Genomic DNA, 23,961 nt, shown 5'->3' with positions numbered 1-23,961 from the left:
GGGAGGAAACGTCCCTCCGGGGGAGGTGCCTTGGCCCTGCCCGCTGGGACCTGAGCAGGTGGGGCAGGGGGCAGGTGGAGGGCTCGGGGGCAGCGTCCCAGAGAGGGGCGCGGCCGGCCGCGCGCCCCGGACGCGCCGCCCAGCCTGGCGCCGCCAGGGGAGAGGGGCCTGGAGGCGAGGCACAGGCTCTTGAGGCCTCTGGAAGCCGCCTCCTGCGTCTACGGCCATACCACCCTGAACGCGCCCGATCTCGTCTGATCTCGGAAGCTAAGCAGGGTCGGGCCTGGTTAGTACTTGGATGGGAGACCGCCTGGGAATACCGGGTGCCGTTGGGCTTTTTGGAAGGCCTCTCCTTCGGCCCCCAGCCCACCTGTCACCCGCCCCCTGTCGCCGGGCCAGGGCGCTTTCATCTTCTTGCTCCAGGTGGAGCTCTCCAGACCCAGGAGGGGGACCCGCCCCTCTCCACTCCCCGTGGTCAGTGAAACTTATGACGGGGCCCATCTTTCTATCTCTCATCCTAAGATCTCTTTTTTTTTTTTTTTTTTTCCTTTTTGTCAGGGGTTTTACTCTTGGCTTCTCTACGTAGGCCTGCAAGGGCCACAAGGGCCTCCAAATTCAGAAGCAAGCGGACGGACAAAATACTCGCAGGCCACGCATTTGGCGCTCTCCGTGAGAGCCTCGTTTTCAAGCACCTGTCATCAGCCGTTGTGTCCAGTTCTACGCTGAGTGCCACCTTTCTAAGCACATTGGTCCCAGTTCACTTGGCGCAATAGGTGCAGTGTCGCTTCAGTGAAGGGAACTTAAATACACGAGGCCATGGAGCTACGAATGCGCTTCCCGGAGCTGTCAGGGGTGCGTCTGAAATACCTTAAGGAACACGGTTATGGACACGGTGTTGTCACTCTGTCTTTGTTTGGGCCGCGCAGACCCGAAGGTTTTCCAGCAAGTTTTCTCCTCCTCGCTAGCTTCTAAAGGGTTTTTCTCGCGCCCCCACCGCCGACCCCCACCCCGACCCCACCCCCCCCCCGTTAGTAACGGCGGGAAAGTGACTTTACTGACTGGTAGGGAGTTTGGAAGCTCGTACGTGAAAATGACTCTGAGCGCAGTGCATTGTCAGTGCGTAGCCGCGTTGGGGTTCGGTCTTAACTGTGAGGCATCCTTGTCTCTGGCATTCCTTCGTGGAATACATGTATCGTGCGAGCCGTGGAAATGCCCGCCGAGACCACTTAAACGCACACGCTGCGCGCGGACACACACACGCAAGATGACGACGGTGTCTGAGATCTGAGAACATGGGGTCAGAAACCTATGCCACACAAGGTGTGTGTTTGGGCGGGGGTGGAGGCGGGCGGCAGGCCGCCGTGGGGCCGTGGGGGAGGCTTCGGGGCACGTCTAATGGAACCACAATAAAAGAGGTGATGAAGAAAACAAAACGTATATGAAGCGTGCTTCACTGGAAGCAAAACGATCCGAGGCCGGCCCCGGCAGCCCCAGCAGCGCCCCCTGGGGGGAGGTGCCTGGGAAGGCCGCTGCCGCCAGGGCCCCGTTACCGCCCTCCACGCCCCCTCCTCGCGATCCTACGGGGTGGGGGCTCTGTCCACGCCACCCACCCCCACCGGGGCAGGGCACGCCCCTACTTCAGCTCGGCGGGGAGGAAACGTCACCCTGTGCGACGCAGGTGCCTTCGCCCTGCCCGCTGGAACCTGCGCAGGTGGGGCAGGGGGCAGGTGGAGGGCTCAGCGGGGGTGGTGGGGTGGGGGGGTGGGGGCGGGACGGGGGTGTCGCAGCTCACAGAGAGGGGCGCGGCCCAGCCGCGCGCCCCAGGGGAGAGGGGCCTGGAGGCGAGGCACAGGCTCTTGAGGCCTCTGGAAGCCGCCTCCCGCGGTCTACGGCCATACCACCCTGAACGCGCCCGATCTCGTCTGACCTCGGAAGCTAAGCAGGGTCGGGCCTGGTTAGTACTTGGATGGGAGACCGCCTGGGAATACCGGGTGCTGTAGGCTTTTTGGCCGCTTCGTCCTTTTGCCCGCAGCCGCCGGCTCGGCTGCTTTCCTCTTCCTGCTCCTTGCGGGACCCGCCACCCCACCCCCTGCCCGGGACGGTGACCAGCTCCTCCCGACTCGCCCCCCACCCCCAGCCCCCACCCCCCGCACCACCCTCCCGCCCCGGCGCCGCGGAGGCCACCGCCCGGGCCATAGGGGAATCCGCGCCGCCTCAGGGCACCTCTTGGTTAAGAGGTGCCGTGTCTCCCAGACTCACTCGCGAGAGAGGAGGTCCCCAGTCGTCGTAGGGGGCCCGAGCCCCCGGGACAGAGAGAGGGAAGGCCCCCCGCCCCACCGCCGACCCTCACCACGGCCCCCGGCCCCCGGACCACGGCCCCTGGCCCCCACCCAGAGGCCCTGTGAGGCCGGCCTCGGTAGCCGCAGCCCCGCGCCTTGGGGGCAGGGGCCGGGGAAGGCCGCCGCCGCCCCTGCCCCTTCCCCGCCGTCCCCGGTGGTCGTGGTGCTGGTGGTGCTGGTGGGGGTGGTGGTGGTGGTGGTTGGGGTCTCTGTGCTCCCCATCGGGCAGGGCAGGCTCTTTCTTCAGCTAGGCAGGGAGGAAACGTCCCCTCCGGGGGAGGTGCCTTGGCCCTGCCCGCTGGGACCTGAGCAGGTGGGGCAGGGGGCAGGTGGAGGGCTCGGGGGCAGCGTCCCAGAGAGGGGCGCGGCCGGCCGCGCGCCCCGGACGCGCCGCCCAGCCTGGCGCCGCCAGGGGAGAGGGGCCTGGAGGCGAGGCACAGGCTCTTGAGGCCTCTGGAAGCCGCCTCCTGCGTCTACGGCCATACCACCCTGAACGCGCCCGATCTCGTCTGATCTCGGAAGCTAAGCAGGGTCGGGCCTGGTTAGTACTTGGATGGGAGACCGCCTGGGAATACCGGGTGCCGTTGGGCTTTTTGGAAGGCCTCTCCTTCGGCCCCCAGCCCACCTGTCACCCGCCCCCTGTCGCCGGGCCAGGGCGCTTTCATCTTCTTGCTCCAGGTGGAGCTCTCCAGACCCAGGAGGGGGACCCGCCCCTCTCCACTCCCCGTGGTCAGTGAAACTTATGACGGGGCCCATCTTTCTATCTCTCATCCTAAGATCTCTTTTTTTTTTTTTTTTTTCCTTTTTGTCAGGGGTTTTACTCTTGGCTTCTCTACGTAGGCCTGCAAGGGCCACAAGGGCCTCCAAATTCAGAAGCAAGCGGACGGACAAAATACTCGCAGGCCACGCATTTGGCGCTCTCCGTGAGAGCCTCGTTTTCAAGCACCTGTCATCAGCCGTTGTGTCCAGTTCTACGCTGAGTGCCACCTTTCTAAGCACATTGGTCCCAGTTCACTTGGCGCAATAGGTGCAGTGTCGCTTCAGTGAAGGGAACTTAAATACACGAGGCCATGGAGCTACGAATGCGCTTCCCGGAGCTGTCAGGGGTGCGTCTGAAATACCTTAAGGAACACGGTTATGGACACGGTGTTGTCACTCTGTCTTTGTTTGGGCCGCGCAGACCCGAAGGTTTTCCAGCAAGTTTTCTCCTCCTCGCTAGCTTCTAAAGGGTTTTTCTCGCGCCCCCACCGCCGACCCCCACCCCGACCCCCACCCCCCCCCCCGTTAGTAACGGCGGGAAAGTGACTTTACTGACTGGTAGGGAGTTTGGAAGCTCGTACGTGAAAATGACTCTGAGCGCAGTGCATTGTCAGTGCGTAGCCGCGTTGGGGTTCGGTCTTAACTGTGAGGCATCCTTGTCTCTGGCATTCCTTCGTGGAATACATGTATCGTGCGAGCCGTGGAAATGCCCGCCGAGACCACTTAAACGCACACGCGCGCGCGGACACACACACGCAAGATGACGACGGTGTCTGAGATCTGAGAACATGGGGTCAGAAACCTATGCCACACATAGGTGTGTGTTTGGGCGGGGGTGGAGGCGGGCGGCAGGCCGCCGTGGGGCCGTGGGGGAGGCTTCGGGGCACGTCTAATGGAACCACAATAAAAAGAGGTGATGAAGAAAACAAAACGTATATGAAGCGTGCTTCACTGGAAGCAAAACGATCCGAGGCCGGCCCCGGCAGCCCCAGCAGCGCCCCCTGGGGGGAGGTGCCTGGGAAGGCCGCTGCCGCCAGGGCCCCGTTACCGCCCTCCACGCCCCCTCCTCGCGATCCTACGGGGTGGGGGCTCTGTCCACGCCACCCACCCCCACCGGGGCAGGGCACGCCCCTACTTCAGCTCGGCGGGGAGGAAACGTCACCCTGTGCGACGCAGGTGCCTTCGCCCTGCCCGCTGGAACCTGCGCAGGTGGGGCAGGGGGCAGGTGGAGGGCTCAGCGGGGGTGGTGGGGTGGGGGGGTGGGGGCGGGACGGGGGTGTCGCAGCTCACAGAGAGGGGCGCGGCCCAGCCGCGCGCCCCAGGGGAGAGGGGCCTGGAGGCGAGGCACAGGCTCTTGAGGCCTCTGGAAGCCGCCTCCCGCGTCTACGGCCATACCACCCTGAACGCGCCCGATCTCGTCTGACCTCGGAAGCTAAGCAGGGTCGGGCCTGGTTAGTACTTGGATGGGAGACCGCCTGGGAATACCGGGTGCTGTAGGCTTTTTGGCCGCTTCGTCCTTTTGCCCGCAGCCGCCGGCTCGGCTGCTTTCCTCTTCCTGCTCCTTGCGGGACCCCGCCACCCCCACCCCCTGCCCGGGACGGTGACCAGCTCCTCCCGACTCGCCCCCCACCCCCAGCCCCCACCCCCCGCACCACCCTCCCGCCCCGGCGCCGCGGAGGCCACCGCCCGGGCCATAGGGGAATCCGCGCCGCCTCAGGGCACCTCTTGGTTAAGAGGTGCCGTGTCTCCCAGACTCACTCGCGAGAGAGGAGGTCCCCAGTCGTCGTAGGGGGCCCGAGCCCCCGGGACAGAGAGAGGGAAGGCCCCCCGCCCCACCGCCGACCCTCACCACGGCCCCCGGCCCCCGGACCACGGCCCCTGGCCCCCACCCAGAGGCCCTGTGAGGCCGGCCTCGGTAGCCGCAGCCCCGCGCCTTGGGGGCAGGGGCCGGGGAAGGCCGCCGCCGCCCCTGCCCCTTCCCCGCCGTCCCCGGTGGTCGTGGTGCTGGTGGTGCTGGTGGGGGTGGTGGTGGTGGTGGTTGGGGTCTCTGTGCTCCCCATCGGGCAGGGCAGGCTCTTTCTTCAGCTAGGCAGGGAGGAAACGTCCCCTCCGGGGGAGGTGCCTTGGCCCTGCCCGCTGGGACCTGAGCAGGTGGGGCAGGGGGCAGGTGGAGGGCTCGGGGGCAGCGTCCCAGAGAGGGGCGCGGCCGGCCGCGCGCCCCGGACGCGCCGCCCAGCCTGGCGCCGCCAGGGGAGAGGGGCCTGGAGGCGAGGCACAGGCTCTTGAGGCCTCTGGAAGCCGCCTCCTGCGTCTACGGCCATACCACCCTGAACGCGCCCGATCTCGTCTGATCTCGGAAGCTAAGCAGGGTCGGGCCTGGTTAGTACTTGGATGGGAGACCGCCTGGGAATACCGGGTGCCGTTGGGCTTTTTGGAAGGCCTCTCCTTCGGCCCCCAGCCCACCTGTCACCCGCCCCCTGTCGCCGGGCCAGGGCGCTTTCATCTTCTTGCTCCAGGTGGAGCTCTCCAGACCCAGGAGGGGGACCCGCCCCTCTCCACTCCCCGTGGTCAGTGAAACTTATGACGGGGCCCATCTTTCTATCTCTCATCCTAAGATCTCTTTTTTTTTTTTTTTTTTCCTTTTTGTCAGGGGTTTTACTCTTGGCTTCTCTACGTAGGCCTGCAAGGGCCACAAGGGCCTCCAAATTCAGAAGCAAGCGGACGGACAAAATACTCGCAGGCCACGCATTTGGCGCTCTCCGTGAGAGCCTCGTTTTCAAGCACCTGTCATCAGCCGTTGTGTCCAGTTCTACGCTGAGTGCCACCTTTCTAAGCACATTGGTCCCAGTTCACTTGGCGCAATAGGTGCAGTGTCGCTTCAGTGAAGGGAACTTAAATACACGAGGCCATGGAGCTACGAATGCGCTTCCCGGAGCTGTCAGGGGTGCGTCTGAAATACCTTAAGGAACACGGTTATGGACACGGTGTTGTCACTCTGTCTTTGTTTGGGCCGCGCAGACCCGAAGGTTTTCCAGCAAGTTTTCTCCTCCTCGCTAGCTTCTAAAGGGTTTTTCTCGCGCCCCCACCGCCGACCCCCACCCCGACCCCCACCCCCCCCCCCGTTAGTAACGGCGGGAAAGTGACTTTACTGACTGGTAGGGAGTTTGGAAGCTCGTACGTGAAAATGACTCTGAGCGCAGTGCATTGTCAGTGCGTAGCCGCGTTGGGGTTCGGTCTTAACTGTGAGGCATCCTTGTCTCTGGCATTCCTTCGTGGAATACATGTATCGTGCGAGCCGTGGAAATGCCCGCCGAGACCACTTAAACGCACACGCGCGCGCGGACACACACACGCAAGATGACGACGGTGTCTGAGATCTGAGAACATGGGGTCAGAAACCTATGCCACACATAGGTGTGTGTTTGGGCGGGGGTGGAGGCGGGCGGCAGGCCGCCGTGGGGCCGTGGGGGAGGCTTCGGGGCACGTCTAATGGAACCACAATAAAAAGAGGTGATGAAGAAAACAAAACGTATATGAAGCGTGCTTCACTGGAAGCAAAACGATCCGAGGCCGGCCCCGGCAGCCCCAGCAGCGCCCCCTGGGGGGAGGTGCCTGGGAAGGCCGCTGCCGCCAGGGCCCCGTTACCGCCCTCCACGCCCCCTCCTCGCGATCCTACGGGGTGGGGGCTCTGTCCACGCCACCCACCCCCACCGGGGCAGGGCACGCCCCTACTTCAGCTCGGCGGGGAGGAAACGTCACCCTGTGCGACGCAGGTGCCTTCGCCCTGCCCGCTGGAACCTGCGCAGGTGGGGCAGGGGGCAGGTGGAGGGCTCAGCGGGGGTGGTGGGGTGGGGGGGGTGGGGGCGGGACGGGGGTGTCGCAGCTCACAGAGAGGGGCGCGGCCCAGCCGCGCGCCCCAGGGGAGAGGGGCCTGGAGGCGAGGCACAGGCTCTTGAGGCCTCTGGAAGCCGCCTCCCGCGTCTACGGCCATACCACCCTGAACGCGCCCGATCTCGTCTGACCTCGGAAGCTAAGCAGGGTCGGGCCTGGTTAGTACTTGGATGGGAGACCGCCTGGGAATACCGGGTGCTGTAGGCTTTTTGGCCGCTTCGTCCTTTTGCCCGCAGCCGCCGGCTCGGCTGCTTTCCTCTTCCTGCTCCTTGCGGGACCCCGCCACCCCCACCCCCTGCCCGGGACGGTGACCAGCTCCTCCCGACTCGCCCCCCACCCCCAGCCCCCACCCCCCGCACCACCCTCCCGCCCCGGCGCCGCGGAGGCCACCGCCCGGGCCATAGGGGAATCCGCGCCGCCTCAGGGCACCTCTTGGTTAAGAGGTGCCGTGTCTCCCAGACTCACTCGCGAGAGAGGAGGTCCCCAGTCGTCGTAGGGGGCCCGAGCCCCCGGGACAGAGAGAGGGAAGGCCCCCCGCCCCACCGCCGACCCTCACCACGGCCCCCGGCCCCCGGACCACGGCCCCTGGCCCCCACCCAGAGGCCCTGTGAGGCCGGCCTCGGTAGCCGCAGCCCCGCGCCTTGGGGGCAGGGGCCGGGGAAGGCCGCCGCCGCCCCTGCCCCTTCCCCGCCGTCCCCGGTGGTCGTGGTGCTGGTGGTGCTGGTGGGGGTGGTGGTGGTGGTGGTTGGGGTCTCTGTGCTCCCCATCGGGCAGGGCAGGCTCTTTCTTCAGCTAGGCAGGGAGGAAACGTCCCCTCCGGGGGAGGTGCCTTGGCCCTGCCCGCTGGGACCTGAGCAGGTGGGGCAGGGGGCAGGTGGAGGGCTCGGGGGCAGCGTCCCAGAGAGGGGCGCGGCCGGCCGCGCGCCCCGGACGCGCCGCCCAGCCTGGCGCCGCCAGGGGAGAGGGGCCTGGAGGCGAGGCACAGGCTCTTGAGGCCTCTGGAAGCCGCCTCCTGCGTCTACGGCCATACCACCCTGAACGCGCCCGATCTCGTCTGATCTCGGAAGCTAAGCAGGGTCGGGCCTGGTTAGTACTTGGATGGGAGACCGCCTGGGAATACCGGGTGCCGTTGGGCTTTTTGGAAGGCCTCTCCTTCGGCCCCCAGCCCACCTGTCACCCGCCCCCTGTCGCCGGGCCAGGGCGCTTTCATCTTCTTGCTCCAGGTGGAGCTCTCCAGACCCAGGAGGGGGACCCGCCCCTCTCCACTCCCCGTGGTCAGTGAAACTTATGACGGGGCCCATCTTTCTATCTCTCATCCTAAGATCTCTTTTTTTTTTTTTTTTTTCCTTTTTGTCAGGGGTTTTACTCTTGGCTTCTCTACGTAGGCCTGCAAGGGCCACAAGGGCCTCCAAATTCAGAAGCAAGCGGACGGACAAAATACTCGCAGGCCACGCATTTGGCGCTCTCCGTGAGAGCCTCGTTTTCAAGCACCTGTCATCAGCCGTTGTGTCCAGTTCTACGCTGAGTGCCACCTTTCTAAGCACATTGGTCCCAGTTCACTTGGCGCAATAGGTGCAGTGTCGCTTCAGTGAAGGGAACTTAAATACACGAGGCCATGGAGCTACGAATGCGCTTCCCGGAGCTGTCAGGGGTGCGTCTGAAATACCTTAAGGAACACGGTTATGGACACGGTGTTGTCACTCTGTCTTTGTTTGGGCCGCGCAGACCCGAAGGTTTTCCAGCAAGTTTTCTCCTCCTCGCTAGCTTCTAAAGGGTTTTTCTCGCGCCCCCACCGCCGACCCCCACCCCGACCCCCACCCCCCCCCCCGTTAGTAACGGCGGGAAAGTGACTTTACTGACTGGTAGGGAGTTTGGAAGCTCGTACGTGAAAATGACTCTGAGCGCAGTGCATTGTCAGTGCGTAGCCGCGTTGGGGTTCGGTCTTAACTGTGAGGCATCCTTGTCTCTGGCATTCCTTCGTGGAATACATGTATCGTGCGAGCCGTGGAAATGCCCGCCGAGACCACTTAAACGCACACGCGCGCGCGGACACACACACGCAAGATGACGACGGTGTCTGAGATCTGAGAACATGGGGTCAGAAACCTATGCCACACATAGGTGTGTGTTTGGGCGGGGGTGGAGGCGGGCGGCAGGCCGCCGTGGGGCCGTGGGGGAGGCTTCGGGGCACGTCTAATGGAACCACAATAAAAAGAGGTGATGAAGAAAACAAAACGTATATGAAGCGTGCTTCACTGGAAGCAAAACGATCCGAGGCCGGCCCCGGCAGCCCCAGCAGCGCCCCCTGGGGGGAGGTGCCTGGGAAGGCCGCTGCCGCCAGGGCTCCGTTACCGCCCTCCACGCCCCCTCCTCGCGATCCTACGGGGTGGGGGCTCTGTCCACGCCACCCACCCCCACCGGGGCAGGGCACGCCCCTACTTCAGCTCGGCGGGGAGGAAACGTCACCCTGTGCGACGCAGGTGCCTTCGCCCTGCCCGCTGGAACCTGCGCAGGTGGGGCAGGGGGCAGGTGGAGGGCTCAGCGGGGGTGGTGGGGTGGGGGGGGTGGGGGCGGGACGGGGGTGTCGCAGCTCACAGAGCGGGGCGCGGCCCAGCCGCGCGCCCCAGGGGAGAGGGGCCTGGAGGCGAGGCACAGGCTCTTGAGGCCTCTGGAAGCCGCCTCCCGCGTCTACGGCCATACCACCCTGAACGCGCCCGATCTCGTCTGACCTCGGAAGCTAAGCAGGGTCGGGCCTGGTTAGTACTTGGATGGGAGACCGCCTGGGAATACCGGGTGCTGTAGGCTTTTTGGCCGCTTCGTCCTTTTGCCCGCAGCCGCCGGCTCGGCTGCTTTCCTCTTCCTGCTCCTTGCGGGACCCCGCCACCCCCACCCCCTGCCCGGGACGGTGACCAGCTCCTCCCGACTCGCCCCCCACCCCCAGCCCCCACCCCCCGCACCACCCTCCCGCCCCGGCGCCGCGGAGGCCACCGCCCGGGCCATAGGGGAATCCGCGCCGCCTCAGGGCACCTCTTGGTTAAGAGGTGCCGTGTCTCCCAGACTCACTCGCGAGAGAGGAGGTCCCCAGTCGTCGTAGGGGGCCCGAGCCCCCGGGACAGAGAGAGGGAAGGCCCCCCGCCCCACCGCCGACCCTCACCACGGCCCCCGGCCCCCGGACCACGGCCCCTGGCCCCCACCCAGAGGCCCTGTGAGGCCGGCCTCGGTAGCCGCAGCCCCGCGCCTTGGGGGCAGGGGCCGGGGAAGGCCGCCGCCGCCCCTGCCCCTTCCCCGCCGTCCCCGGTGGTCGTGGTGCTGGTGGTGCTGGTGGGGGTGGTGGTGGTGGTGGTTGGGGTCTCTGTGCTCCCCATCGGGCAGGGCAGGCTCTTTCTTCAGCTAGGCAGGGAGGAAACGTCCCCTCCGGGGGAGGTGCCTTGGCCCTGCCCGCTGGGACCTGAGCAGGTGGGGCAGGGGGCAGGTGGAGGGCTCGGGGGCAGCGTCCCAGAGAGGGGCGCGGCCGGCCGCGCGCCCCGGACGCGCCGCCCAGCCTGGCGCCGCCAGGGGAGAGGGGCCTGGAGGCGAGGCACAGGCTCTTGAGGCCTCTGGAAGCCGCCTCCTGCGTCTACGGCCATACCACCCTGAACGCGCCCGATCTCGTCTGATCTCGGAAGCTAAGCAGGGTCGGGCCTGGTTAGTACTTGGATGGGAGACCGCCTGGGAATACCGGGTGCTGTAGGCTTTTTGGCCGCTTCGTCCTTTTGCCCGCAGCCGCCGGCTCGGCTGCTTTCCTCTTCCTGCTCCTTGCGGGACCCCGCCACCCCCACCCCCTGCCCGGGACGGTGACCAGCTCCTCCCGACTCGCCCCCCACCCCCAGCCCCCACCCCCCGCACCACCCTCCCGCCCCGGCGCCGCGGAGGCCACCGCCCGGGCCATAGGGGAATCCGCGCCGCCTCAGGGCACCTCTTGGTTAAGAGGTGCCGTGTCTCCCAGACTCACTCGCGAGAGAGGAGGTCCCCAGTCGTCGTAGGGGGCCCGAGCCCCCGGGACAGAGAGAGGGAAGGCCCCCCGCCCCACCGCCGACCCTCACCACGGCCCCCGGCCCCCGGACCACGGCCCCTGGCCCCCACCCAGAGGCCCTGTGAGGCCGGCCTCGGTAGCCGCAGCCCCGCGCCTTGGGGGCAGGGGCCGGGGAAGGCCGCCGCCGCCCCTGCCCCTTCCCCGCCGTCCCCGGTGGTCGTGGTGCTGGTGGTGCTGGTGGGGGTGGTGGTGGTGGTGGTTGGGGTCTCTGTGCTCCCCATCGGGCAGGGCAGGCTCTTTCTTCAGCTAGGCAGGGAGGAAACGTCCCCTCCGGGGGAGGTGCCTTGGCCCTGCCCGCTGGGACCTGAGCAGGTGGGGCAGGGGGCAGGTGGAGGGCTCGGGGGCAGCGTCCCAGAGAGGGGCGCGGCCGGCCGCGCGCCCCGGACGCGCCGCCCAGCCTGGCGCCGCCAGGGGAGAGGGGCCTGGAGGCGAGGCACAGGCTCTTGAGGCCTCTGGAAGCCGCCTCCTGCGTCTACGGCCATACCACCCTGAACGCGCCCGATCTCGTCTGATCTCGGAAGCTAAGCAGGGTCGGGCCTGGTTAGTACTTGGATGGGAGACCGCCTGGGAATACCGGGTGCCGTTGGGCTTTTTGGAAGGCCTCTCCTTCGGCCCCCAGCCCACCTGTCACCCGCCCCCTGTCGCCGGGCCAGGGCGCTTTCATCTTCTTGCTCCAGGTGGAGCTCTCCAGACCCAGGAGGGGGACCCGCCCCTCTCCACTCCCCGTGGTCAGTGAAACTTATGACGGGGCCCATCTTTCTATCTCTCATCCTAAGATCTCTTTTTTTTTTTTTTTTTTTTTTTTTTCCTTTTTGTCAGGGGTTTTACTCTTGGCTTCTCTACGTAGGCCTGCAAGGGCCACAAGGGCCTCCAAATTCAGAAGCAAGCGGACGGACAAAATACTCGCAGGCCACGCATTTGGCGCTCTCCGTGAGAGCCTCGTTTTCAAGCACCTGTCATCAGCCGTTGTGTCCAGTTCTACGCTGAGTGCCACCTTTCTAAGCACATTGGTCCCAGTTCACTTGGCGCAATAGGTGCAGTGTCGCTTCAGTGAAGGGAACTTAAATACACGAGGCCATGGAGCTACGAATGCGCTTCCCGGAGCTGTCAGGGGTGCGTCTGAAATACCTTAAGGAACACGGTTATGGACACGGTGTTGTCACTCTGTCTTTGTTTGGGCCGCGCAGACCCGAAGGTTTTCCAGCAAGTTTTCTCCTCCTCGCTAGCTTCTAAAGGGTTTTTCTCGCGCCCCCACCGCCGACCCCCACCCCGACCCCCACCCCCCCCCCCGTTAGTAACGGCGGGAAAGTGACTTTACTGACTGGTAGGGAGTTTGGAAGCTCGTACGTGAAAATGACTCTGAGCGCAGTGCATTGTCAGTGCGTAGCCGCGTTGGGGTTCGGTCTTAACTGTGAGGCATCCTTGTCTCTGGCATTCCTTCGTGGAATACATGTATCGTGCGAGCCGTGGAAATGCCCGCCGAGACCACTTAAACGCACACGCGCGCGCGGACACACACACGCAAGATGACGACGGTGTCTGAGATCTGAGAACATGGGGTCAGAAACCTATGCCACACATAGGTGTGTGTTTGGGCGGGGGTGGAGGCGGGCGGCAGGCCGCCGTGGGGCCGTGGGGGAGGCTTCGGGGCACGTCTAATGGAACCACAATAAAAAGAGGTGATGAAGAAAACAAAACGTATATGAAGCGTGCTTCACTGGAAGCAAAACGATCCGAGGCCGGCCCCGGCAGCCCCAGCAGCGCCCCCTGGGGGGAGGTGCCTGGGAAGGCCGCTGCCGCCAGGGCCCCGTTACCGCCCTCCACGCCCCCTCCTCGCGATCCTACGGGGTGGGGGCTCTGTCCACGCCACCCACCCCCACCGGGGCAGGGCACGCCCCTACTTCAGCTCGGCGGGGAGGAAACGTCACCCTGTGCGACGCAGGTGCCTTCGCCCTGCCCGCTGGAACCTGCGCAGGTGGGGCAGGGGGCAGGTGGAGGGCTCAGCGGGGGTGGTGGGGTGGGGGGGTGGGGGCGGGACGGGGGTGTCGCAGCTCACAGAGCGGGGCGCGGCCCAGCCGCGCGCCCCAGGGGAGAGGGGCCTGGAGGCGAGGCACAGGCTCTTGAGGCCTCTGGAAGCCGCCTCCCGCGTCTACGGCCATACCACCCTGAACGCGCCCGATCTCGTCTGACCTCGGAAGCTAAGCAGGGTCGGGCCTGGTTAGTACTTGGATGGGAGACCGCCTGGGAATACCGGGTGCTGTAGGCTTTTTGGCCGCTTCGTCCTTTTGCCCGCAGCCGCCGGCTCGGCTGCTTTCCTCTTCCTGCTCCTTGCGGGACCCCGCCACCCCCACCCCCTGCCCGGGACGGTGACCAGCTCCTCCCGACTCGCCCCCCACCCCCAGCCCCCACCCCCCGCACCACCCTCCCGCCCCGGCGCCGCGGAGGCCACCGCCCGGGCCATAGGGGAATCCGCGCCGCCTCAGGGCACCTCTTGGTTAAGAGGTGCCGTGTCTCCCAGACTCACTCGCGAGAGAGGAGGTCCCCAGTCGTCGTAGGGGGCCCGAGCCCCCGGGACAGAGAGAGGGAAGGCCCCCCGCCCCACCGCCGACCCTCACCACGGCCCCCGGCCCCCGGACCACGGCCCCTGGCCCCCACCCAGAGGCCCTGTGAGGCCGGCCTCGGTAGCCGCAGCCCCGCGCCTTGGGGGCAGGGGCCGGGGAAGGCCGCCGCCGCCCCTGCCCCTTCCCCGCCGTCCCCGGTGGTCGTGGTGCTGGTGGTGCTGGTGGGGGTGGTGGTGGTGGTGGTTGGGGTCTCTGTGCTCCCCATCGGGCAGGGCAGGCTCTTTCTTCAGCTAGGCAGGGAGGAAACGTCCCCTCCGGGGGAGGTGCCTTGGCCCTGCCCGCTGGGACCTGAGCAGGTGGGGCAGGGGGCAGGTGGAGGGCTCGGGGGCAGCGTCCCAGAGAGGGGCGCGGCCGGCCGCGCGCCCCGGACGCGCCGCCCAGCCTGGCGCCGCCAGGGGAGAGGGGCCTGGAGGCGAGGCACAGGCTCTTGAGGCCTCTGGAAGCCGCCTCCTGCGTCTACGGCCATACCACCCTGAACGCGCCCGATCTCGTCTGATCTCGGAAGCTAAGCAGGGTCGGGCCTGGTTAGTACTTGGATGGGAGACCGCCTGGGAATACCGGGTGCCGTTGGGCTTTTTGGAAGGCCTCTCCTTCGGCCCCCAGCCCACCTGTCACCCGCCCCCTGTCGCCGGGCCAGGGCGCTTTCATCTTCTTGCTCCAGGTGGAGCTCTCCAGACCCAGGAGGGGGACCCGCCCCTCTCCACTCCCCGTGGTCAGTGAAACTTATGACGGGGCCCATCTTTCTATCTCTCATCCTAAGATCTCTTTTTTTTTTTTTTTTTTTTTTTTTTCCTTTTTGTCAGGGGTTTTACTCTTGGCTTCTCTACGTAGGCCTGCAAGGGCCACAAGGGCCTCCAAATTCAGAAGCAAGCGGACGGACAAAATACTCGCAGGCCACGCATTTGGCGCTCTCCGTGAGAGCCTCGTTTTCAAGCACCTGTCATCAGCCGTTGTGTCCAGTTCTACGCTGAGTGCCACCTTTCTAAGCACATTGGTCCCAGTTCACTTGGCGCAATAGGTGCAGTGTCGCTTCAGTGAAGGGAACTTAAATACACGAGGCCATGGAGCTACGAATGCGCTTCCCGGAGCTGTCAGGGGTGCGTCTGAAATACCTTAAGGAACACGGTTATGGACACGGTGTTGTCACTCTGTCTTTGTTTGGGCCGCGCAGACCCGAAGGTTTTCCAGCAAGTTTTCTCCTCCTCGCTAGCTTCTAAAGGGTTTTTCTCGCGCCCCCACCGCCGACCCCCACCCCGACCCCCACCCCCCCCCCCGTTAGTAACGGCGGGAAAGTGACTTTACTGACTGGTAGGGAGTTTGGAAGCTCGTACGTGAAAATGACTCTGAGCGCAGTGCATTGTCAGTGCGTAGCCGCGTTGGGGTTCGGTCTTAACTGTGAGGCATCCTTGTCTCTGGCATTCCTTCGTGGAATACATGTATCGTGCGAGCCGTGGAAATGCCCGCCGAGACCACTTAAACGCACACGCGCGCGCGGACACACACACGCAAGATGACGACGGTGTCTGAGATCTGAGAACATGGGGTCAGAAACCTATGCCACACATAGGTGTGTGTTTGGGCGGGGGTGGAGGCGGGCGGCAGGCCGCCGTGGGGCCGTGGGGGAGGCTTCGGGGCACGTCTAATGGAACCACAATAAAAAGAGGTGATGAAGAAAACAAAACGTATATGAAGCGTGCTTCACTGGAAGCAAAACGATCCGAGGCCGGCCCCGGCAGCCCCAGCAGCGCCCCCTGGGGGGAGGTGCCTGGGAAGGCCGCTGCCGCCAGGGCCCCGTTACCGCCCTCCACGCCCCCTCCTCGCGATCCTACGGGGTGGGGGCTCTGTCCACGCCACCCACCCCCACCGGGGCAGGGCACGCCCCTACTTCAGCTCGGCGGGGAGGAAACGTCACCCTGTGCGACGCAGGTGCCTTCGCCCTGCCCGCTGGAACCTGCGCAGGTGGGGCAGGGGGCAGGTGGAGGGCTCAGCGGGGGTGGTGGGGTGGGGGGGGTGGGGGCGGGACGGGGGTGTCGCAGCTCACAGAGCGGGGCGCGGCCCAGCCGCGCGCCCCAGGGGAGAGGGGCCTGGAGGCGAGGCACAGGCTCTTGAGGCCTCTGGAAGCCGCCTCCCGCGTCTACGGCCATACCACCCTGAACGCGCCCGATCTCGTCTGACCTCGGAAGCTAAGCAGGGTCGGGCCTGGTTAGTACTTGGATGGGAGACCGCCTGGGAATACCGGGTGCTGTAGGCTTTTTGGCCGCTTCGTCCTTTTGCCCGCAGCCGCCGGCTCGGCTGCTTTCCTCTTCCTGCTCCTTGCGGGACCCCGCCACCCCCACCCCCTGCCCGGGACGGTGACCAGCTCCTCCCGACTCGCCCCCCACCCCCAGCCCCCACCCCCCGCACCACCCTCCCGCCCCGGCGCCGCGGAGGCCACCGCCCGGGCCATAGGGGAATCCGCGCCGCCTCAGGGCACCTCTTGGTTAAGAGGTGCCGTGTCTCCCAGACTCACTCGCGAGAGAGGAGGTCCCCAGTCGTCGTAGGGGGCCCGAGCCCCCGGGACAGAGAGAGGGAAGGCCCCCCGCCCCACCGCCGACCCTCACCACGGCCCCCGGCCCCCGGACCACGGCCCCTGGCCCCCACCCAGAGGCCCTGTGAGGCCGGCCTCGGTAGCCGCAGCCCCGCGCCTTGGGGGCAGGGGCCGGGGAAGGCCGCCGCCGCCCCTGCCCCTTCCCCGCCGTCCCCGGTGGTCGTGGTGCTGGTGGTGCTGGTGGGGGTGGTGGTGGTGGTGGTTGGGGTCTCTGTGCTCCCCATCGGGCAGGGCAGGCTCTTTCTTCAGCTAGGCAGGGAGGAAACGTCCCCTCCGGGGGAGGTGCCTTGGCCCTGCCCGCTGGGACCTGAGCAGGTGGGGCAGGGGGCAGGTGGAGGGCTCGGGGGCAGCGTCCCAGAGAGGGGCGCGGCCGGCCGCGCGCCCCGGACGCGCCGCCCAGCCTGGCGCCGCCAGGGGAGAGGGGCCTGGAGGCGAGGCACAGGCTCTTGAGGCCTCTGGAAGCCGCCTCCTGCGTCTACGGCCATACCACCCTGAACGCGCCCGATCTCGTCTGATCTCGGAAGCTAAGCAGGGTCGGGCCTGGTTAGTACTTGGATGGGAGACCGCCTGGGAATACCGGGTGCCGTTGGGCTTTTTGGAAGGCCTCTCCTTCGGCCCCCAGCCCACCTGTCACCCGCCCCCTGTCGCCGGGCCAGGGCGCTTTCATCTTCTTGCTCCAGGTGGAGCTCTCCAGACCCAGGAGGGGGACCCGCCCCTCTCCACTCCCCGTGGTCAGTGAAACTTATGACGGGGCCCATCTTTCTATCTCTCATCCTAAGATCTCTTTTTTTTTTTTTTTTTTCCTTTTTGTCAGGGGTTTTACTCTTGGCTTCTCTACGTAGGCCTGCAAGGGCCACAAGGGCCTCCAAATTCAGAAGCAAGCGGACGGACAAAATACTCGCAGGCCACGCATTTGGCGCTCTCCGTGAGAGCCTCGTTTTCAAGCACCTGTCATCAGCCGTTGTGTCCAGTTCTACGCTGAGTGCCACCTTTCTAAGCACATTGGTCCCAGTTCACTTGGCGCAATAGGTGCAGTGTCGCTTCAGTGAAGGGAACTTAAATACACGAGGCCATGGAGCTACGAATGCGCTTCCCGGAGCTGTCAGGGGTGCGTCTGAAATACCTTAAGGAACACGGTTATGGACACGGTGTTGTCACTCTGTCTTTGTTTGGGCCGCGCAGACCCGAAGGTTTTCCAGCAAGTTTTCTCCTCCTCGCTAGCTTCTAAAGGGTTTTTCTCGCGCCCCCACCGCCGACCCCCACCCCGACCCCCACCCCCCCCCCGTTAGTAATGGCGGGAAAGTGACTTTACTGACTGGTAGGGAGTTTGGAAGCTCGTACGTGAAAATGACTCTGAGCGCAGTGCATTGTCAGTGCGTAGCCGCGTTGGGGTTCGGTCTTAACTGTGAGGCATCCTTGTCTCTGGCATTCCTTCGTGGAATACATGTATCGTGCGAGCCGTGGAAATGCCCGCCGAGACCACTTAAACGCACACGCGCGCGCGGACACACACACGCAAGATGACGACGGTGTCTGAGATCTGAGAACATGGGGTCAGAAACCTATGCCACACATAGGTGTGTGTTTGGGCGGGGGTGGAGGCGGGCGGCAGGCCGCCGTGGGGCCGTGGGGGAGGCTTCGGGGCACGTCTAATGGAACCACAATAAAAAGAGGTGATGAAGAAAACAAAACGTATATGAAGCGTGCTTCACTGGAAGCAAAACGATCCGAGGCCGGCCCCGGCAGCCCCAGCAGCGCCCCCTGGGGGGAGGTGCCTGGGAAGGCCGCTGCCGCCAGGGCCCCGTTACCGCCCTCCACGCCCCCTCCTCGCGATCCTACGGGGTGGGGGCTCTGTCCACGCCACCCACCCCCACCGGGGCAGGGCACGCCCCTACTTCAGCTCGGCGGGGAGGAAACGTCACCCTGTGCGACGCAGGTGCCTTCGCCCTGCCCGCTGGAACCTGCGCAGGTGGGGCAGGGGGCAGGTGGAGGGCTCAGCGGGGGTGGTGGGGTGGGGGGGGTGGGGGCGGGACGGGGGTGTCGCAGCTCACAGAGAGGGGCGCGGCCCAGCCGCGCGCCCCAGGGGAGAGGGGCCTGGAGGCGAGGCACAGGCTCTTGAGGCCTCTGGAAGCCGCCTCCCGCGTCTACGGCCATACCACCCTGAACGCGCCCGATCTCGTCTGACCTCGGAAGCTAAGCAGGGTCGGGCCTGGTTAGTACTTGGATGGGAGACCGCCTGGGAATACCGGGTGCTGTAGGCTTTTTGGCCGCTTCGTCCTTTTGCCCGCAGCCGCCGGCTCGGCTGCTTTCCTCTTCCTGCTCCTTGCGGGACCCCGCCACCCCCACCCCCTGCCCGGGACGGTGACCAGCTCCTCCCGACTCGCCCCCCACCCCCAGCCCCCACCCCCCGCACCACCCTCCCGCCCCGGCGCCGCGGAGGCCACCGCCCGGGCCATAGGGGAATCCGCGCCGCCTCAGGGCACCTCTTGGTTAAGAGGTGCCGTGTCTCCCAGACTCACTCGCGAGAGAGGAGGTCCCCAGTCGTCGTAGGGGGCCCGAGCCCCCGGGACAGAGAGAGGGAAGGCCCCCCGCCCCACCGCCGACCCTCACCACGGCCCCCGGCCCCCGGACCACGGCCCCTGGCCCCCACCCAGAGGCCCTGTGAGGCCGGCCTCGGTAGCCGCAGCCCCGCGCCTTGGGGGCAGGGGCCGGGGAAGGCCGCCGCCGCCCCTGCCCCTTCCCCGCCGTCCCCGGTGGTCGTGGTGCTGGTGGTGCTGGTGGGGGTGGTGGTGGTGGTGGTTGGGGTCTCTGTGCTCCCCATCGGGCAGGGCAGGCTCTTTCTTCAGCTAGGCAGGGAGGAAACGTCCCCTCCGGGGGAGGTGCCTTGGCCCTGCCCGCTGGGACCTGAGCAGGTGGGGCAGGGGGCAGGTGGAGGGCTCGGGGGCAGCGTCCCAGAGAGGGGCGCGGCCGGCCGCGCGCCCCGGACGCGCCGCCCAGCCTGGCGCCGCCAGGGGAGAGGGGCCTGGAGGCGAGGCACAGGCTCTTGAGGCCTCTGGAAGCCGCCTCCTGCGTCTACGGCCATACCACCCTGAACGCGCCCGATCTCGTCTGATCTCGGAAGCTAAGCAGGGTCGGGCCTGGTTAGTACTTGGATGGGAGACCGCCTGGGAATACCGGGTGCCGTTGGGCTTTTTGGAAGGCCTCTCCTTCGGCCCCCAGCCCACCTGTCACCCGCCCCCTGTCGCCGGGCCAGGGCGCTTTCATCTTCTTGCTCCAGGTGGAGCTCTCCAGACCCAGGAGGGGGACCCGCCCCTCTCCACTCCCCGTGGTCAGTGAAACTTATGACGGGGCCCATCTTTCTATCTCTCATCCTAAGATCTCTTTTTTTTTTTTTTTTTTCCTTTTTGTCAGGGGTTTTACTCTTGGCTTCTCTACGTAGGCCTGCAAGGGCCACAAGGGCCTCCAAATTCAGAAGCAAGCGGACGGACAAAATACTCGCAGGCCACGCATTTGGCGCTCTCCGTGAGAGCCTCGTTTTCAAGCACCTGTCATCAGCCGTTGTGTCCAGTTCTACGCTGAGTGCCACCTTTCTAAGCACATTGGTCCCAGTTCACTTGGCGCAATAGGTGCAGTGTCGCTTCAGTGAAGGGAACTTAAATACACGAGGCCATGGAGCTACGAATGCGCTTCCCGGAGCTGTCAGGGGTGCGTCTGAAATACCTTAAGGAACACGGTTATGGACACGGTGTTGTCACTCTGTCTTTGTTTGGGCCGCGCAGACCCGAAGGTTTTCCAGCAAGTTTTCTCCTCCTCGCTAGCTTCTAAAGGGTTTTTCTCGCGCCCCCACCGCCGACCCCCACCCCGACCCCCACCCCCCCCCCGTTAGTAATGGCGGGAAAGTGACTTTACTGACTGGTAGGGAGTTTGGAAGCTCGTACGTGAAAATGACTCTGAGCGCAGTGCATTGTCAGTGCGTAGCCGCGTTGGGGTTCGGTCTTAACTGTGAGGCATCCTTGTCTCTGGCATTCCTTCGTGGAATACATGTATCGTGCGAGCCGTGGAAATGCCCGCCGAGACCACTTAAACGCACACGCGCGCGCGGACACACACACGCAAGATGACGACGGTGTCTGAGATCTGAGAACATGGGGTCAGAAACCTATGCCACACATAGGTGTGTGTTTGGGCGGGGGTGGAGGCGGGCGGCAGGCCGCCGTGGGGCCGTGGGGGAGGCTTCGGGGCACGTCTAATGGAACCACAATAAAAAGAGGTGATGAAGAAAACAAAACGTATATGAAGCGTGCTTCACTGGAAGCAAAACGATCCGAGGCCGGCCCCGGCAGCCCCAGCAGCGCCCCCTGGGGGGAGGTGCCTGGGAAGGCCGCTGCCGCCAGGGCCCCGTTACCGCCCTCCACGCCCCCTCCTCGCGATCCTACGGGGTGGGGGCTCTGTCCACGCCACCCACCCCCACCGGGGCAGGGCACGCCCCTACTTCAGCTCGGCGGGGAGGAAACGTCACCCTGTGCGACGCAGGTGCCTTCGCCCTGCCCGCTGGAACCTGCGCAGGTGGGGCAGGGGGCAGGTGGAGGGCTCAGCGGGGGTGGTGGGGTGGGGGGGTGGGGGCGGGACGGGGGTGTCGCAGCTCACAGAGAGGGGCGCGGCCCAGCCGCGCGCCCCAGGGGAGAGGGGCCTGGAGGCGAGGCACAGGCTCTTGAGGCCTCTGGAAGCCGCCTCCCGCGTCTACGGCCATACCACCCTGAACGCGCCCGATCTCGTCTGACCTCGGAAGCTAAGCAGGGTCGGGCCTGGTTAGTACTTGGATGGGAGACCGCCTGGGAATACCGGGTGCTGTAGGCTTTTTGGCCGCTTCGTCCTTTTGCCCGCAGCCGCCGGCTCGGCTGCTTTCCTCTTCCTGCTCCTTGCGGGACCCCGCCACCCCCACCCCCTGCCCGGGACGGTGACCAGCTCCTCCCGACTCGCCCCCCACCCCCAGCCCCCACCCCCCGCACCACCCTCCCGCCCCGGCGCCGCGGAGGCCACCGCCCGGGCCATAGGGGAATCCGCGCCGCCTCAGGGCACCTCTTGGTTAAGAGGTGCCGTGTCTCCCAGACTCACTCGCGAGAGAGGAGGTCCCCAGTCGTCGTAGGGGGCCCGAGCCCCCGGGACAGAGAGAGGGAAGGCCCCCCGCCCCACCGCCGACCCTCACCACGGCCCCCGGCCCCCGGACCACGGCCCCTGGCCCCCACCCAGAGGCCCTGTGAGGCCGGCCTCGGTAGCCGCAGCCCCGCGCCTTGGGGGCAGGGGCCGGGGAAGGCCGCCGCCGCCCCTGCCCCTTCCCCGCCGTCCCCGGTGGTCGTGGTGCTGGTGGTGCTGGTGGGGGTGGTGGTGGTGGTGGTTGGGGTCTCTGTGCTCCCCATCGGGCAGGGCAGGCTCTTTCTTCAGCTAGGCAGGGAGGAAACGTCCCCTCCGGGGGAGGTGCCTTGGCCCTGCCCGCTGGGACCTGAGCAGGTGGGGCAGGGGGCAGGTGGAGGGCTCGGGGGCAGCGTCCCAGAGAGGGGCGCGGCCGGCCGCGCGCCCCGGACGCGCCGCCCAGCCTGGCGCCGCCAGGGGAGAGGGGCCTGGAGGCGAGGCACAGACTCTTGAGGCCTCTGGAAGCCGCCTCCTGCGTCTACGGCCATACCACCCTGAACGCGCCCGATCTCGTCTGATCTCGGAAGCTAAGCAGGGTCGGGCCTGGTTAGTACTTGGATGGGAGACCGCCTGGGAATACCGGGTGCCGTAGGGCTTTTTGGAAGGCCTCTCCTTCGGCCCCCAGCCCACCTGTCACCCGCCCCCTGTCGCCGGGCCAGGGCGCTTTCATCTTCTTGCTCCAGGTGGAGCTCTCCAGACCCAGGAGGGGGACCCGCCCCTCTCCACTCCCCGTGGTCAGTGAAACTTATGACGGGGCCCATCTTTCTATCTCTCATCCTAAGATCTCTTTTTTTTTTTTTTTTTTCCTTTTTGTCAGGGGTTTTACTCTTGGCTTCTCTACGTAGGCCTGCAAGGGCCACAAGGGCCTCCAAATTCAGAAGCAAGCGGACGGACAAAATACTCGCAGGCCACGCATTTGGCGCTCTCCGTGAGAGCCTCGTTTTCAAGCACCTGTCATCAGCCGTTGTGTCCAGTTCTACGCTGAGTGCCACCTTTCTAAGCACATTGGTCCCAGTTCACTTGGCGCAATAGGTGCAGTGTCGCTTCAGTGAAGGGAACTTAAATACACGAGGCCATGGAGCTACGAATGCGCTTCCCGGAGCTGTCAGGGGTGCGTCTGAAATACCTTAAGGAACACGGTTATGGACACGGTGTTGTCACTCTGTCTTTGTTTGGGCCGCGCAGACCCGAAGGTTTTCCAGCAAGTTTTCTCCTCCTCGCTAGCTTCTAAAGGGTTTTTCTCGCGCCCCCACCCCCGACCCCCACCCCGACCCCCACCCCGACCCCCACCCCCACCCCGTTAGTAACGGCGGGAAAGTGACTTTACTGACTGGTAGGGAGTTTGGAAGCTCGTACGTGAAAATGACTCTGAGCGCAGTGCATTGTCAGTGCGTAGCCGCGTTGGGGTTCGGTCTTAACTGTGAGGCATCCTTGTCTCTGGCATTCCTTCGTGGAATACATGTATCGTGCGAGCCGTGGAAATGCCCGCCGAGACCACTTAAACGCACACGCGCGCGCGGACACACACACGCAAGATGACGACGGTGTCTGAGATCTGAGAACATGGGGTCAGAAACCTATGCCACACATAGGTGTGTGTTTGGGCGGGGGTGGAGGCGGGCGGCAGGCCGCCGTGGGGCCGTGGGGGAGGCTTCGGGGCACGTCTAATGGAACCACAATAAAAAGAGGTGATGAAGAAAACAAAACGTATATGAAGCGTGCTTCACTGGAAGCAAAACGATCCGAGGCCGGCCCCGGCAGCCCCAGCAGCGCCCCCTGGGGGGAGGTGCCTGGGAAGGCCGCTGCCGCCAGGGCCCCGTTACCGCCCTCCACGCCCCCTCCTCGCGATCCTACGGGGTGGGGGCTCTGTCCACGCCACCCACCCCCACCGGGGCAGGGCACGCCCCTACTTCAGCTCGGCGGGGAGGAAACGTCACCCTGTGCGACGCAGGTGCCTTCGCCCTGCCCGCTGGAACCTGCGCAGGTGGGGCAGGGGGCAGGTGGAGGGCTCAGCGGGGGTGGTGGGGTGGGGGGGGTGGGGGCGGGACGGGGGTGTCGCAGCTCACAGAGCGGGGCGCGGCCCAGCCGCGCGCCCCAGGGGAGAGGGGCCTGGAGGCGAGGCACAGGCTCTTGAGGCCTCTGGAAGCCGCCTCCCGCGTCTACGGCCATACCACCCTGAACGCGCCCGATCTCGTCTGACCTCGGAAGCTAAGCAGGGTCGGGCCTGGTTAGTACTTGGATGGGAGACCGCCTGGGAATACCGGGTGCTGTAGGCTTTTTGGCCGCTTCGTCCTTTTGCCCGCAGCCGCCGGCTCGGCTGCTTTCCTCTTCCTGCTCCTTGCGGGACCCCGCCACCCCCACCCCCTGCCCGGGACGGTGACCAGCTCCTCCCGACTCGCCCCCCACCCCCAGCCCCCACCCCCCGCACCACCCTCCCGCCCCGGCGCCGCGGAGGCCACCGCCCGGGCCATAGGGGAATCCGCGCCGCCTCAGGGCACCTCT

At 65.9% G+C, this 23,961-nt stretch overlaps 19 non-coding genes across 19 annotated transcripts; all 19 read left to right on the top strand.

The window, feature by feature from the left end:
• Positions 1 to 216: 216 nt before the first annotated feature.
• On the top strand, positions 217 to 335 carry LOC149990114 (5S ribosomal RNA). The gene has a single exon (XR_016508954.1). It is a non-coding gene; the product is annotated as a 5S ribosomal RNA (ribosomal RNA).
• A 1,549-nt stretch (positions 336 to 1,884) lies between these two features.
• LOC149990113 (5S ribosomal RNA) lies at positions 1,885 to 2,003 on the top strand. Its single transcript, XR_016508936.1, has one exon. It is a non-coding gene; the product is annotated as a 5S ribosomal RNA (ribosomal RNA).
• Positions 2,004 to 2,810: 807 nt separating this feature from the next.
• Positions 2,811 to 2,929, top strand: LOC149990112 (5S ribosomal RNA). Its single transcript, XR_016508953.1, has one exon. It is a non-coding gene; the product is annotated as a 5S ribosomal RNA (ribosomal RNA).
• A 1,550-nt stretch (positions 2,930 to 4,479) lies between these two features.
• LOC149990111 (5S ribosomal RNA) lies at positions 4,480 to 4,598 on the top strand. The gene has a single exon (XR_016508935.1). It is a non-coding gene; the product is annotated as a 5S ribosomal RNA (ribosomal RNA).
• An 809-nt stretch (positions 4,599 to 5,407) lies between these two features.
• Positions 5,408 to 5,526, top strand: LOC149990110 (5S ribosomal RNA). The gene has a single exon (XR_016508952.1). It is a non-coding gene; the product is annotated as a 5S ribosomal RNA (ribosomal RNA).
• Positions 5,527 to 7,077: 1,551 nt separating this feature from the next.
• LOC149990109 (5S ribosomal RNA) lies at positions 7,078 to 7,196 on the top strand. Its single transcript, XR_016508933.1, has one exon. It is a non-coding gene; the product is annotated as a 5S ribosomal RNA (ribosomal RNA).
• An 809-nt stretch (positions 7,197 to 8,005) lies between these two features.
• On the top strand, positions 8,006 to 8,124 carry LOC149990108 (5S ribosomal RNA). The gene has a single exon (XR_016508951.1). It is a non-coding gene; the product is annotated as a 5S ribosomal RNA (ribosomal RNA).
• Positions 8,125 to 9,675: 1,551 nt separating this feature from the next.
• On the top strand, positions 9,676 to 9,794 carry LOC149990107 (5S ribosomal RNA). The gene has a single exon (XR_016508932.1). It is a non-coding gene; the product is annotated as a 5S ribosomal RNA (ribosomal RNA).
• An 809-nt stretch (positions 9,795 to 10,603) lies between these two features.
• Positions 10,604 to 10,722, top strand: LOC149990106 (5S ribosomal RNA). Its single transcript, XR_016508923.1, has one exon. It is a non-coding gene; the product is annotated as a 5S ribosomal RNA (ribosomal RNA).
• An 809-nt stretch (positions 10,723 to 11,531) lies between these two features.
• LOC149990105 (5S ribosomal RNA) lies at positions 11,532 to 11,650 on the top strand. The gene has a single exon (XR_016508950.1). It is a non-coding gene; the product is annotated as a 5S ribosomal RNA (ribosomal RNA).
• A 1,558-nt stretch (positions 11,651 to 13,208) lies between these two features.
• Positions 13,209 to 13,327, top strand: LOC149990104 (5S ribosomal RNA). Its single transcript, XR_016508931.1, has one exon. It is a non-coding gene; the product is annotated as a 5S ribosomal RNA (ribosomal RNA).
• Positions 13,328 to 14,136: 809 nt separating this feature from the next.
• On the top strand, positions 14,137 to 14,255 carry LOC149990103 (5S ribosomal RNA). Its single transcript, XR_016508949.1, has one exon. It is a non-coding gene; the product is annotated as a 5S ribosomal RNA (ribosomal RNA).
• Positions 14,256 to 15,814: 1,559 nt separating this feature from the next.
• Positions 15,815 to 15,933, top strand: LOC149990102 (5S ribosomal RNA). The gene has a single exon (XR_016508930.1). It is a non-coding gene; the product is annotated as a 5S ribosomal RNA (ribosomal RNA).
• An 809-nt stretch (positions 15,934 to 16,742) lies between these two features.
• On the top strand, positions 16,743 to 16,861 carry LOC149990101 (5S ribosomal RNA). The gene has a single exon (XR_016508948.1). It is a non-coding gene; the product is annotated as a 5S ribosomal RNA (ribosomal RNA).
• A 1,550-nt stretch (positions 16,862 to 18,411) lies between these two features.
• On the top strand, positions 18,412 to 18,530 carry LOC149990100 (5S ribosomal RNA). Its single transcript, XR_016508929.1, has one exon. It is a non-coding gene; the product is annotated as a 5S ribosomal RNA (ribosomal RNA).
• An 809-nt stretch (positions 18,531 to 19,339) lies between these two features.
• LOC149990099 (5S ribosomal RNA) lies at positions 19,340 to 19,458 on the top strand. The gene has a single exon (XR_016508947.1). It is a non-coding gene; the product is annotated as a 5S ribosomal RNA (ribosomal RNA).
• Positions 19,459 to 21,007: 1,549 nt separating this feature from the next.
• LOC149990098 (5S ribosomal RNA) lies at positions 21,008 to 21,126 on the top strand. Its single transcript, XR_016508928.1, has one exon. It is a non-coding gene; the product is annotated as a 5S ribosomal RNA (ribosomal RNA).
• Positions 21,127 to 21,935: 809 nt separating this feature from the next.
• On the top strand, positions 21,936 to 22,054 carry LOC149990097 (5S ribosomal RNA). The gene has a single exon (XR_016508943.1). It is a non-coding gene; the product is annotated as a 5S ribosomal RNA (ribosomal RNA).
• A 1,562-nt stretch (positions 22,055 to 23,616) lies between these two features.
• LOC149990096 (5S ribosomal RNA) lies at positions 23,617 to 23,735 on the top strand. Its single transcript, XR_016508927.1, has one exon. It is a non-coding gene; the product is annotated as a 5S ribosomal RNA (ribosomal RNA).
• The last annotated feature ends 226 nt before the right edge of the window (positions 23,736 to 23,961 follow it).

The sequence above is a fragment of the Furipterus horrens genome, unplaced genomic scaffold (assembly GCF_987537825.1).
Source record: "Furipterus horrens unplaced genomic scaffold, mFurHor1.1.pri manual_scaffold_28, whole genome shotgun sequence".
Taxonomy (NCBI): domain Eukaryota; kingdom Metazoa; phylum Chordata; class Mammalia; order Chiroptera; family Furipteridae; genus Furipterus; species Furipterus horrens.
The sequence above is the reverse complement of the archived record's forward strand: the minus strand, read 5'-3'. Positions and strand labels throughout refer to the sequence as shown.